The sequence below is a fragment of the Chionomys nivalis genome, chromosome 6, assembly GCF_950005125.1.
Source record: "Chionomys nivalis chromosome 6, mChiNiv1.1, whole genome shotgun sequence".
In the NCBI taxonomy this organism is placed as follows: domain Eukaryota; kingdom Metazoa; phylum Chordata; class Mammalia; order Rodentia; family Cricetidae; genus Chionomys; species Chionomys nivalis.
The window spans coordinates 85,332,117-85,346,928 of NC_080091.1; the positions used below are offsets into that span (position 1 = coordinate 85,332,117).

The window sequence follows — 14,812 nt, forward strand, 5'->3', positions numbered from 1 at the left end:
ATATCAGAACAGTCACTGGTATAACCTCCAAATAAAGTTGGAGTTGTGTGACTCCCAGAATCTTCCTAACAGGTATTTCTTTTTGATTCAGGGACATCATAATGTCAGAGGGCTCCAAGTACTGTGGACAAGAACCCAAGGATGTTTCTTTCTACATCATGTCAGCTCAATCTGCTGTGGACAGGACCACAAGGATTGTCCTGTCAATCAATAATTAAAATCCATTCCCACAGACTTACCAATAAACCAGACATTCCTCAGATGACACTAGGCTTTGTTAAGTTAGTAACTGAAGCTAACTAGATGGAATACTAAATATTTTCTTGATGTGGGATTCCCTTCTATATGCTCAGGTCTACTTCTAAATGCTGAAATAATAGTGACAGTGTCCAGATCAGTTGTTACTAAGGGATACAAAGGAAATCTTCCTTTGCTGTGATACATTGGAGGAGGTCCATGTGTCAATCCTCCTGACTTCAGCTACTCCCTTTTCTGCTTCTTTCAAGACTTAGCAAATGTCTGGCAGCAAAAGAGCCAGCACTTTGTGATTACTAACATCACAGTCACCACTCAGGCAAGCAGGAACCCAAGCACGTCCAGAGAGTGGTACTGGTACCAGGTGAGGTCATGCGCTGCCACACAAACGTGCTTGGCCCCTTTTTGGTGCAAGACGTACTCAATCCAGAAAACAGCTCTGTCCAGGGGCTTCACTGACTAGTTGTGGTGTATTCTTGATAGACGCATGGCATTCTCCTTATAGCTAAAGACATCAATATAAAAAACCAATTAGTCTTATATGCTTCAAGCCTGTGAAAAGGTTCAGGGAAAGCAACACAAAACTAAGTAATGCAATAGAAGAACACTAGGTATAGTGTGGTTTTGACTGGGACATGTTTGTAGGTTTGCATGGCAGTTTGTATTTTTCTGTGAAATTTTTTCCAGAACTGAAATGGGAAACCATTTTACCTAGGAAATCTTTCCAGCAGAGCAAATATTCATATGCCTTTTCTACCACTGTACTTGGGGTGGTTCATATAGTTTGACACTGATCACACTGATGCTCTTGAGAAGAAACTGTATCAATATTCTTTGAATGCTCAATAAAAACACTATTAGTGGTTAAAATGAAAATGGGTAAGAATGGAATATACATTGCACAAGATGACTTTGGGGCTGGGATGCAGGTCCTTGATAACTTGCTTATAAATGATTTCCATCATCAAATTTTTCTAAATTAACTTCACATATAGTAAGTCTATGGGGATAGTTTACAGTCTTGTTTGACCATAAATTTCATTGGACAGTGTTTGAATGATCTTAATATTGTTGTTGTTGTTTTCAAACTTAGACCAAAAATTAGATGAATTTGACTGTTACCTTGGCTAGAACTTATCTAAACTAGTACCAACTGAACAAATCACTGTACTCACGAAGGGTCATTTATGACTGTCTTCACAGCATGGAGCAAATCTGTGCTGGATATTGTGAGAAAGTTCAGTCGAACCCCTGCTCCTTTGGTCTTCATGTGAACAACATTATCACATGGTAGAAGCTGCAAAACAATTCCACACCAGTTAAGAATTAGGGCTAATAAAAAGAGTTATTTATTTGAGGGGAAAAATTACAGATTTCTGTCCCAAACAACAGTCTTCTTGTCACATACAGGAAACAGAGAGTCTCGTTGAGGGGAAAGGGAGCCGGAAGCAAGAGAGAGATCTCCCAGTTCTTGCAGCTTTTGAAAGGATAAGAGACCACGTCCCAGTAGGCTGGTATCTTAAAGGTTATTGTCAGGGTTCATTGTCTTCTTTTAACTTTTTCATTTCATCAGCAGTAAAAGGCACTATAATCTCTGCTAAGTCTGTACTTGTTAATTGACAAAGTCTCAATTTACCTTCCCCCCCCCTTTGGTTTTTCGAGATGGGGTTTCTCTTTGGCTTTGGAGCCTGTCCTGGAGCTAGCTCTGTAGACCAGGCTGGTCTCGAACTAACAGAGATCCGCCTGCCTCTGCCTCCCAAGTGCTGGGATTAAAGGCGTGTGCCACCACCACCCGGCTCAATTTACCTTTTATAATTAATTCCAGAAACTTTTTCCACATAAGTTTTTAATTTTTTACCTAGTTTATGTGGTAAAAAGATCCATTCTAAGATAGTATCATCCCTTTGCATTAAAATTCCCGTAGGAGAAATTCTGGAAGGAAATATGACTAAAATACAACCAAGATTTCGATTCACCCTATCCACATGTGCCTCCTGTAATTTCTCCCCAACAATCACCAATTCCTTTTCTGCTTCAGCTTGTAATTCTCTGGGACTATTCAAGTCTTTATTACCATCTAAAATTTTGTTGAAATGAATTATTAGATCAGGTGTTATCCCAACAGCCATTCGTAGACTGGAAATGTCTCCTAATAATCTTTGAAAGTCATTATGAGTCTGCAACTGGTCTCTCCTAATTGGTGCCTTTTGTGTTCTAATTTTCTGTAAGCCTATTTATTTTGTAACCTAGGTAATTAACAGTATCTCCTCTTTGAATCTTTTCAGAAACAATTTGTAATTCCCATTTAGGAAAGACTTTGTTTACTTCTTCAAACATTCTTTCTAAGTATCTGTATTTGAATCAGATAACAAAATGTCATCCATGTAATGGTAGATTTATAGACCTAGGAAATTGCTTATGTATTATTTCCAATGGCTGACTGACTAAGTATTGGCACAGTGTGGGTTTATTGAGCATTCCCTGTCGGAGGATGGTCGATTGATATCTTCTAGTAGTGAGAATTATAAGTAGGCACTGTAAAGGCAAACTTTTCTTTATCATTTTCTTGTAAAGGTATAGTGAAGAAACAATCCTTTAAGTCAATAACTATGAGAGGCCATCCTTTGGTAACAGAGAAGGCAGAGGAATTCCAGATTGTAGAGGGCCCATAGGCTGAATAATCTTGTTGATAGCCCTAAGATCTATCACCATTCTCCATTATTCAGATTTTTTAAAACAACAAATACAGGAAATTTCCAAGGGCTGGTAGATTATTCTATATGTCGAGCATCTAGTTGCTCTTGTACCAGCTATTCTAAAGTCTGCAACTTTTCCTCAGCTAGGGGTCACTGCTTAACCCATATTGGCTTCTCAGCTAACCATTTTAGAGGTAGGGTTGTTGGTATCTCTGAGGGTTTATCAATTGCTTTGTGTTCTTGTACAGCCCAAGCGGTTGGTGTACATCATCTGTAATATCTTCTAATATTTTCCTCTAAAACATAAGTTTTGGGGGCTGCAGGAATGTTAATCTGGGTATTCCTTTGCTGCAATAGGTCACGACCCCACAAATTCACTGCAATATTGGCTATAAATGGCCTTAGTCTTCCTATTTGCCCATCTGGCCCTCTGCATTCAATCCATCTTATGCTTAGTTTTACCCATGATAGGGTTCCAATTCCTAGAAACTGAACATCTACCTGTTGAAGAGGCCAATTCGGATGCCAAGATTCTGGAGTAATGATACTTATATCCACATCTGTGTCTAATAAGCCTTCAATAAAAATGCCATTTATGCAAACTCTTAGCTTTGTTCTTTGATCATTTATAGAAGTCTGCCAAAATACCATATTTCCTCTGTTCTACTGGAGTTTTTGACACATCCTCCACATTTAACCCATCATTTAGACCAGTATTGCTTTTTAGAGAGGGCATTGTATTTTTTAATTTTCCTGGCAAGACACATTCTCCACAGTAACTGGGAATGACTGGACCACATTCATCATGGGGGCCTGCCAGAGGCCCCCACGGTGTTTCCTGATGTTATTGGGTTGTCTTGTCTAGCTGTCATTGACCTACATTCATTGGTCCAATGTCGACCTTTGCTACACCTGCTATATATACCGGGAGGCTGAGTCCTCCTTTTTCTGCCATTCCCAGAGGAGGCATTATATCTAGGAATTCATTGTCTATATCCCTTTTCAGATGTCACATTATGTCACAATTAAAACATCTAGTATTCTGATGTCATCCTTTACCACTGGAAATTGCTTCTCCTACCAATGCTTCAGTACCATAGTCAAGTGTCTCGACATTCATTGTATGCAAGACCCATTCATCCATGGGTGCTAATCTGATCTTTAAAGGCCCAAGGATCTCTTTGCACTCAATGTTGCCATTCTCATAAGACAAAGATTCAATTATTATACGTCTAGCTTCTGGGTCATTTACTCCTATTTGTACAGCCCTAGTTAGTCTTTGCAAAAAGTCACTAAAAGGTTCTCTCTGACCCTGCTTAACCCTAAGATATGATTTGACTCTCTGTCCTGTGGTACATAGGGACAAGTTATGGTCATCATAAAGAACTTGATCCTGAGGATCAGAGTAAAATCCTTTACCTAGAATTTTATCTAGGAAAATCTTAAGTCCATTTGCTTTTTATTGTTGCTCTAAAATTTTCACTTCCTCTTTTAAATAGCATTTCAAAGGTTAACTGAGTCCAATCTTGAGGCATGACTTTGCCACATTTTAAACATTTTCTCAAACAAAGACAAATGTAGTCCATAAGCTACAATCGCTCATTTCATTTTTCTTAGATCAGTCATATGTATGGGCTCCCATGTATATTCCTCAACAACCTGAGGGTACTTGGACCCAGATGCTTTTTCTGATGTTACTACTGGAAAGGCAGGCAGAGCTCTGGGGAAAAGCTATCCCAGATATTTTTATGCACTGACGAGGTTAAATTTTGCAGTTTTACCTTTTGTTCCTTGTCTTCAAATTTGATAATTTCCTCAATCTTTTCAAATCTGTTTACCACTGCTTTTGTAATGTCTTGATCTCCTGTCCAGTGTTCTGCTCTAATGCCCTCATTGAGGATTCCAAGGTATGAAGTTTGTCCAATAGAGATAATGTCTCATCCTTGAACATAATCTTTATAGCATGCGTATTTTCTTCTGGAGAGACATTCTGTCAGTCAATCTGTCATACCCCTTTGACAGAGTCCAATTAAGACATTCAACAGTGCGAATTCTCTCAAATAATGTTTCAGCACCCACTGTCATTGATTGGGTTTTATGTGCCAAATCGGCTGCTTCCTTCTCTATAGTGCTAAATTTTCCTTTAAATAAATTTCTATCCATCTGTACCATTTCCAAAAGTATCTTAGTTGACTGAATCTTGTCAGTTCAATTAGCTATAACCTTCTTCAAATTTCCAACCTCTTTCTGAGAAATATGGTTTCATTCTGAAAAGACTGTACCATTTCTAAAAATGCCTCATTCCTAGCCCTATTGTCAAACCATTTTTTTCTTTTTTTTATTTATTAAAGATTTCTGCCTCCTCCCCACCACCTCCTCCCATTTCCCTCACCCTCCCCCAATCAAGTCCCCCTCCCTCATCAGCCCGAAGAGCAGTCAGGGTTCCCTGCCCTGTGGGAAGTCCAAGGACCTCCCACCTCATTCCAGCTCTAGTAAGGTGAGCATCCAAACTGCCTAGGCTCCCACAAAGCCAGTACGTGCAGTAGGATCAAAACCCTGTGCCATTGTTCTTGACTTCTCAGCAGTCCTCATTGTCCACTATGTTCAGCGAGTCCAGTTGTATCCCATGCTTATTCAGACCCAGTCCAGCTGGCCTTTGTGAGTTCCTGATAGGTCATCCCCATTGTCTCAGTATGTGGGTGTACCCCTCATGGTCCTGAGTTCCTTGCTCGTGCTCTCTCTCCTTCTGCTCCTGATTTGGACCTTGGGAGTTCAGTCCGGTGCTCCAATGTGGGTCTCTGTCTCTGTCTCCTTTTCCTTTCATCGCCTGATGAAGGTTAATATCCAGGAGGATGACTATATGTTTTTCTTTGGGTTCACCTTCTTATTTAGCTTCTTTAGGATCACGAATTATAGGCTCAATGTCCTTTATTCATGGCTAGAAACCAATTATGAGTGAGTACATCCCGTGTTCCTCTTTTTGGGTCTGGCTTACCTCACTCAGGATAGTCAAACCATTTTTTTTTAAAGAAAAAATATTGAGTAGAAGACTAATCCCTAGAATAAAAAATAGTGATATAGAAGGGACATCATTTAAGTCTTGTAAAACCTCACACATGGTGTAAGTAAAGAGGCCATTGAAACCTTGGATGGTTAAATTGTCTGACATATTGGACCTTTAAATTAGCAATTTATGCTCTATATTTAGGATATTAAATCTTACCTGTGGTTCAATTAGCTGGATTAGGTGCAATAACCATAACCTACCGGTTGGTGGCGTAGGCCACCAACAAAACTAATCCAGCAGGGCATAGTGGTGCATGTGAATTCACCTGTGGCCAGTCTGAGTTCTGATTTTAGAGCAGAATGCTAAAAGATAAATCACAGACTGTGTGCTCTGCGGATGTCTAGGGCAATGAAATAGGCAAATGCAAATAAATCATTAGAGTGCCACAAAACAGCTCGCTCAGACAGGGTAAGCTCTTGTTTCACCAAAATGTCTGCAATGCACCCTGGTGGGAGGCAAATGGTAGGTTGCTTGGGTACTTGAAGCCAATCCAAGGCATAAAGGGAAAAGAATTGTGGCTGATCTGTAGAAAAGCCTCTCTGCGAGATTCTATATTAAACACTTGGCTCCAGGCGCAGGCCACGGCCTGCTGAGGGAGTGCTCAGGCCCAGCTGAGCTGATGGCAGGCAGTAGAGCCAGGGGCTCCAGATGAAGCCTCAAAACAATCCTGTGCCAATTAAGAATTAGGAATAATAAAAATGGTTATTTATTTGAGGGGAAAAGTTTACAGATTACTGTCCCAAACAACATTCCTCTCGTAGCAAACAGGAAACAGAGAGTCCAGTCACTAGAAAGGGAGCAGGAAGCAAGACAGAGATTGTTCAGTTCCTGCTGCTTTTTAAAATATAAGAGACCATGCCCCAGTGGGATGGAATCTTAAAGACTATTGGCTGAGGAGCAGAAAAAGCTCCAGCAGCAACTGGTCACCAAAGAAAGGAATGCCAACCACAGGGATCCCATGGTAGATTGCCTCATAGATGCCATTGGTGCCACCATGAGTTATACAAGCTCTGGTTTTAGTATGACCTAGCAAGGAGATAAATTAAGGGCAAATATTAACTATAAGTCTGAGAAAGAAAAGAGGCAGAGGAAAAGGGCCCAGAAAGGGCAATTATTCTCTAGACAACATCATCATACCGATGAAATGGAACTGAAGTCCTTTCATGTCTTAGATATGGAGCTTCACAAGTCCATGGATGCTTATTGAAGGCCACATAAAGAAGGTGGAGTGTGGAAGTAGAATGATTTTTGCAGTGGACAAAAAGGCAGAGCACCTTCCAAGTGGAGCAATCACCAAATGCAAACACAGGCAATGATTCAGGAGAGAATGTTCTCCTAAAGAAACAGTGAAGCCACTGCACATGATAGGTTCCTTCCATGTGGTAGGTGGCTAGTTGCTCACACTGATGGGATGAAGCTTAAGAAAAGCAATACTCCATCCAATATAGGACTGCGTCATGATGTGAAGTTTTCGAGGTGCTAGTAAATGAAGGGTCATTAATGAAAGAATACCATCCTCACTTGTTGTGGGAGCTGTGGGCTGCATTCCTGCCACCCAGCTCCCAGCCACCTGGCTAGCTTATGACCCAAAATAACAACACACAAACTGTATTCATTTAAACACTGCCTGGCCCATTTCTATTAATGTGTGTAGCACTGAGGTGTGCTTACCGGGAAGATTCTAGCCTACATCCATCCTGGGTCAGAGCTTCATCATGTGTGCCTCTGAGAGGAGCTGCCCTGCATCTGAGCTCACTTCTTCTTCCTCCCAGCATTCTGTTCTGTTTACTCCACCCACCTATGTTCTAACCTATGAGGGCCAAGCAGTTTCTTTATTAATTAACCAATGACCTTCCTCCATCACTCACTGGCATTTGAAATTGTGCTACCCTAGAGGAAAGGGCAGGTGTAAAGGTTTAGAAATAGGAGGTGAACACACAAACATGAAGAAGTAGCTTAAGTTTATCTGAATGAAAATTACAGAGGAGATAATAATGGATATTCCCATCTCCAATGTTACTGTACATCATATTCACATCAATTTTTATCCATTTTCTTTAGGACTAGATTACATTTGTCATAAATGCATTAATGTTAACATACCCCTTATTGTCTCAGGCATCTCTTGATGCTTGTCGAGAAGGTCATTCTGGGGAATCCATTTGTACAGCCAAGTATTGGAGCACAAGGTGTCTGGCTTCTCACCTTCAAATTGTCAAATAACCTGTTAAGATGAAGCTAGCTTCTTATTACTTTGGTCAAATGTCAAGTTCTTCCTGCTAGATTTCTGGAAAGATTAAGAATCAATGGAGATAAATGCCAGTCCCTAAGGGCCAGGCAGTGAGGATGGATGATGGGAACCGTGAAGAACTGCTACACAAAGATGCAAGTTCTCTTCACGGTCCTGCAGTTAGTCTCACGCTTATCCGAGTTTCAGTCTGGCACCTTAATGTTTGGTCAACAGCAGCTTAGGGAAAGTTATGTGCAGTAATGTGAAACAGGAGTTAAGAACAGTGTGAATGTAATTCCAGTTCATCAATCCATCAAAGTTACAAATATATACCAGTTTTTTCAACATATATTTGTAACAGTTTCTATTTTCCAATTTCACTGTAAGTACTTGCCCTTGGTATTTGATTTAGTTCACATATAATCACTTCTATCATCAGTATTTTACTAGAGTAGACCCTTGTGTTGTGGCATATGGTCACTTCAAGAGCAAGTTCCCAAGTTACCCCTTGTTTCAGAATTCATAGTCTAAGACCCCAGTTGGAATTGAGGTTGGTAAATCCTGTCCTACCTACTTCTTCTTCTTTTTTTTTGAATAGCAGAGCAAGCAGTACCATGCATAGGCCCATTTTGAAATGTGGATGATGAAAACTGCAGTGAGTTTTTTAAATACATAAAAAATATTATCTAAATAAAAAAGTGTTTGATCATATTTGGCTGAAATTACAAAGGAATATGATACAACACCCATTCCAGTTTTTAAACTTATATCTTATTTTATATTTTCTTTATTTAAAGAAGGTTTTTTTTTACATAATATATTCTGTTTATCGTTTCTTCTCCTCTAAACCTTCCCCTGATTGTCATCTTCCTTTTTATCCAAATACATATTCTTTCTCTTTGTTTTGTTGTGTTTCCATATGAAGTTAAAAATTAGTTGTTCTTTCAAATTCTGTGAAGAATTGTGTTGGAGTTTTGATGGGGATTTTTAGAATAACTGGTAGAATGGTTATTTCCTTTATATTATTCCTATTGATCCATAATAATGGGAGATCATTTCATGTTCAGTTTTTTTGATGTCCGAAAGTTATTTTTTTAAACACAAGTTTTTTACTTTTTTGATTAGTTACCACAAGATAATACATTTGATTTTTAGTTTTTGAGGCTATTCTGAAAGGCATTGTTTTCCTGGTTTTTTTCTTTTTCTTTTCTTTCTTTCTTTTTTCTTTTTTTTTCTTTCTTTCTTTTTTTTTTTTTTTTTTTTTGGTTTTTTTGAGACAGGGTTTCTCTGTAGCTTTGGTGCCTGTCCCGGAACTAGCTCTTGTAGACCAGGCTGTCCTAAAACTCCCAGAGATCCACCTGCCTCTGCCTCCTGAGTGTTGGGATTAAAGGTGTGCACCACCACCACCCAGCCTGATTCTTTTCAATCTCTTTGTCATTTGAATATAAGAAGGCTACTAAATTTTGTGACTTAATATCTTATCCTGCTACTTTGCTGAAAGTGATTATCAGCTCTAGAATGTTCCAGGTGGAAGTTTTAGTGTCTCTTCAGTATAAAAATCATATCATCTACAAATAAAGTTAGTTTGACTTCTTTCTTTCCAATTTGTATCCCCGTTATCCAGCTTAGACTTTTAGTAGTGTATGTAGTAGATATGAAGAGAGGGGTGGGGGAAGGGCATCCTTGTCCTTATTTTAGGGAAAATGCTTTGAGTGCCGTCCCATTTAAGTTCTTATTTTCTGTGGTATGTTTTTAATCATTTATTATATTATGTGTTATTGGGTTATGTTCATAAGTTTTTGTTGAAAATTTTTGCATCTATGTTCAGAAGAAAATTTTTTTCTAATTCTCTCTGATTTTTGGGTCTTTCTGTGGTTTTTTTTTTTTTCTTTTTTTCTTTTTTTTTTCTTTTTTTTCTTTCTGTGGTTTTGTATCAGGGTAATTGTGGCCTCATACTAAAATGAATCATGCAGTTTTCCTTCAGTTTCTCTTTTGTGTAATAATTTGAGAAGTATTAGCATTAACTCTTTCTCTATGGGCTGGTAGAATTCTGAGTAGAATCCATATAGCTCTGGGATTTTTGGTTGGGAGAGCTAATTACCATGTTTATTTTATTAGGGGTTATGGGTTGGTTTAAATTGCTTATCTGATCTTGATTTAATTTTGGTGCATTGTATATATCAATAAATTTATCTATTTCCTTTAGTTTTGTGCTTTTTCTGTAATGTAGAGCTATGAGATTTCATTTTACAATGTATAAATCCTTTATTCAACACAAGACTTGCAAATGCGGCTTTATCAGTTAATTTTGTACATCTAATGATATTATTTGACATAGGAATATTTCAATTTTATGGTCATTGCCAGGATACAATGATTTTTGCAAACAATACAGGGTATACAGTGTTAATGTCTAAGGACAATTGTGTCCTGTCAAATTTCTATATGCTTTGCTGACTTCTAAAGAACACAGAGAAACACAAGGTGGCCTGACTGCTTTAATGTATGGGGAAGTGCCTTGACTTTTCAGAAACTGAAAGGAACACAGTATCCCAAGTGCCATGGATTTTAACCTAAAAAACCTATGATTCATGCTGTTCAAACAGCTAGACCGGCTCACTCCATGATTCCCTGCAGTGAGTGATAGGCAAGGATTGGTGAAAGGAACTGATTGAGTTCTCTTAATAAGGACTTGGGATCTGGCTTCACAAAGAGCAACAGAGGAAGAACTAGGGTACCTGGTTCAGGTCAGGCATTGCAGTGAGTTTGTAAAGGATGGAAACAGGATAGGAGGAGTGACTAGGCTACTGACACTTCCTGAATTGAGGTGGAAAAAGCTAGGTTGCTGGGTCACAGTCAAGCATGTGTGGGGTACCAGGTAGAGAGTAGTTCTGTAAAATTTTGGGGATTCACAAAGGAATGGAGATGGATTAGAAGGAATAGCTCAAGGATTCCACAAGAATAACTAGGGGTACTGTGAGCCCACCTCCTCAAAAACTTTTAAAGTGGTGTGTGTGTGTGTGTGTGTTATGTATCATAGCACTCTTTTGGTGGGAAAGCTAATGTGAGATTTAATTAACTTCTTACTGCATGTTGGTCCCAGGGGTTGATTGATCTCAGGTGGTTAGGCTTGGTAGAAAGTACGTCTAACAGCTTAGCTGTCAAATGAGGCACATTATCAGAAAATGCTTTTTATTCCTTTAGAATCTTTTTGTCACTTTGACACCCAGGCCAGGAAAATATGAAAAGAGGAATCCTTAATTTGAGGAAACGACTGCATGAGAGTGGCCTCTAGGCACTGTCTGTGGGGCATTTTCTTGGTTGATGATTTATTTTGGACTACTCAGATCACTGAGGGTGCTGTTACCCCTGGGCAACTGGTGGAGCAGACTGAGCAAGCCAGTAAGAAGCATTCCTCTATGACCCCTGTTTCACTTCCTGGCTAGCAGGTTCTTCCTTGATTTACCTCAGTGATAGATTATGCAGAGATCTAGAAAGAAAAGTAGAACCTTACCTCCCTGAGTTACTTTTAGTCATGTTGTTCATTACAACTGTGGGGGCCAGCCATGATAAGCTAAGTATGGGCAGGTCACCCAAAGGAAATTCTTTACTTGCAACCATTATCACCTGGCAGAGTAAAACTCAGCCATCAATAAATTTATTAAGAGGCCTGAGTCTCAGTAGTTTACCTTGAAGCAATGCCTGGTTGCAGGATGAACCACAGGCTTATATTACCTGACCTCCACCCAAGAATAGAGCATTCAAAGGAAATGCTTAACATTCCAACCACTATAGGTAGGACCACCTGCCAGAACACACTCACCAGGACACCCTTAGATAAAAAATGGTTTCAGGGCCAAATGGTTTCAGCTCTGAAGCCTACAGGAGTTTCAAAGAAGAATTAACAACAATACTCCTCAAATTGGTCTACATAATAGAAACAGAAAAAAACATTGCCATACTCTTTTAATGAGGATACAATTCTCCTGATTTCCAAACCACATAGAGACATTACTAAGAATGAGAATTGCTGACCAATCTTACTCATGAAGATTGATGCAAAAATACTCAATAAAATATTGGCAAATCGAATTCAAGAACACATCAGAAAATTCATCCATCATGATCAAGTAGGATTAATCCTAGAGATGCCAGGATGGTTCAACATATGAAACTCTGTCATTGTAATCCAACAAATAAACAACCTAAATTTAAAAAAACTCCACATGATCATGTCATTAGACGTAGAAAAAAACCTTTGATAAAATACTACAACCCTTCACGATAAAGGTCTTGGCGAGAACAGTGATACAAGGAACATATCTAAACATAATAAATGCAATACACAGCAATTCAACATCCAACTAAATAGAGAGAAACTCAAAGCAATCCCATTGAAATCAAGAAGAAGACAAGGTTGTCCACTATCTCCATATCTATTCAACATAGTACTTGAGGTTCTAGCTAGAGAAATAAGACAACAACAGTAGATCAAGGGAATATAAATCAGAAAAGAAGAAGTCAAACTCTCACTATTTGCTAATGATATGACAGTTTACAAAAGTGATTCCAAAAATTCTACCAAGAACTCTTAAACTTATAAGCACCTTCAGTAATGTAGCAGGATACAAATTTAACATTACCCTTCAAAATAGCCACAAATAATATAAAAGATCTTGGAGTAACTCTGACCAAATAAATGGAAGACCTGTATGATAAGAACTTTAAATCTCTGAAAAAAGAATTTGAAGAAGACACCAGAAATTGGAAAGATCTCCCATGCTCTTAGGTAGATAGAATTGACATTGTAAAAGCAGCTGTCTTACCAAAAGCAATGTAGAGATTCAATGCAATACCCATCAAAATCCAAGCAAAATTCTTCACAGACCTACAAAAATAATGCATAACTTTGTATGGAAAAGTAAAAAACCCAGTATACACAAAACAATCATGTACAATAAAGAAACTTCTGGAGGCATCACAATCTCTGTCTTCAAACTCTACTACAGGGTTACAGTAATGCAAACAACCTGGTATTGTCACAAAAACAGACAGGATTGCCAATGGAACTGAATTGAAGCGCAAGATATCAATCCCCACATGAAGAACTATCTGACTTTTGACAAAGAAGCAAAAAATATAAAATGGAAAAAAGAAAGATGTTCAACAGAAGGTGCTGTTATAAATGGCTATCAACATATAGAAGAATGAAAATAGGTTTATATCTACCACCAAGCATAAAACTCAAGCCCAAATAGATCAGAGACCTCAACATAAAACCAACCACACTGACTTTCATAGAGGAGAAAGTAGGAAATACAATTGAATGCATTGGCATAAGAGATCACTTTCTAAATATAACCCCAAAAGTACAAATACTGAGAGCAGCAATTAATAAATGGACCTCCTGAAATGGAAAAGCTTCCGTAAAGCAAAACACACAGTCAAACAAATAGCAGTTTATAGAATGAGAAAAGATCTTCATCAAACCCACATCAGACGGGGCTGATCTCCAAATATACAAAGAACTCAAGAAACTGGTCACCAAAATAACAATCCAATAAAAAATAGGTACAAACCTAAACAGAGAACTCTCAAGAGATGATCTAACATGAGTAAAGGACACTTAAGGAAATACTCAACATCCTTAGCCATCAGAGAAATGCAAATCAAAACAACAGGGAGATTCCATCTTAAAACTGAGGCAATGGGGATGTTCTATCGGGAACTCACCAAGGTCAGCTGGCCGGGGACTGAAAAAGCATGGGACAAAACCGGTCTCGCTGAACATAATGGACAATGAGGACTACTGAGAACTGAAGAACAATGGCAATGGGTTCTTGATCCTATTGCACGTAATGGCTTTGTGGGAGCCCAGGTAGTTTGGATGCTCACCTTAATAGACCTGGATGGAGGTGGGTGGTCCTTGGACCTCCCACAGGGCAGAGAAACCTGCTTGCTCTTTGGGCTGAGGAGGAAGGAAGACTTGATTGGGGGAGGGGGAGGGAATGGGAGGTGGTGGCGGGGAAGAGGCAGAAATCTTTAATAATTAAATAAATTAATTAATAAAAAAATTTAAAAAAAAACAAAAAAAACCTTTCAGAATGGCCAAGATCAAAAACACTAATAACAGCTTATCATAGAGAGGTTGTAGGGTAAAGGGAGCACTCCTGCATTGCTGGTGGGAGTGCAAACTGGTGCAGCTGCTTTGGAAATCAGTATGGTGATTTCTTAGATAATTAGGAAACAACCTACCTCAAGACCCAGCAATACCACTTTTGGGTATATACCCAAAACATGCTCAATCATACCACAAGGACAGGTACTCATAGCAGATTATTTGTCATAAAAGAAACTGGAAACAACCTAAGTGCCCCTCGACCAAAGAATGGTTAAGAAAAATGTGGTATATTTTCACAATGGAGTACTACATAGTGAAAAAAAAAGAATGACATCTTAAAATTATCAGGCAAATGGATGAATCTAGAAAACACCAATTGAGTGAGGTAACCCATACTCAGAAATACAAATATCATATGTACTCACTCATAAGTGGATTTTAGA

General features: G+C 38.7%; 1 pseudogene; it reads right to left on the reverse strand.

Annotated features, from left to right (window-relative positions):
- Nucleotides 1–501: 501 nt before the first annotated feature.
- On the reverse strand, nt 502–11,004 carry LOC130876367 (UDP-glucuronosyltransferase 2B31-like; annotated as a pseudogene).
- Nucleotides 11,005–14,812: the final 3,808 nt, after the last annotated feature.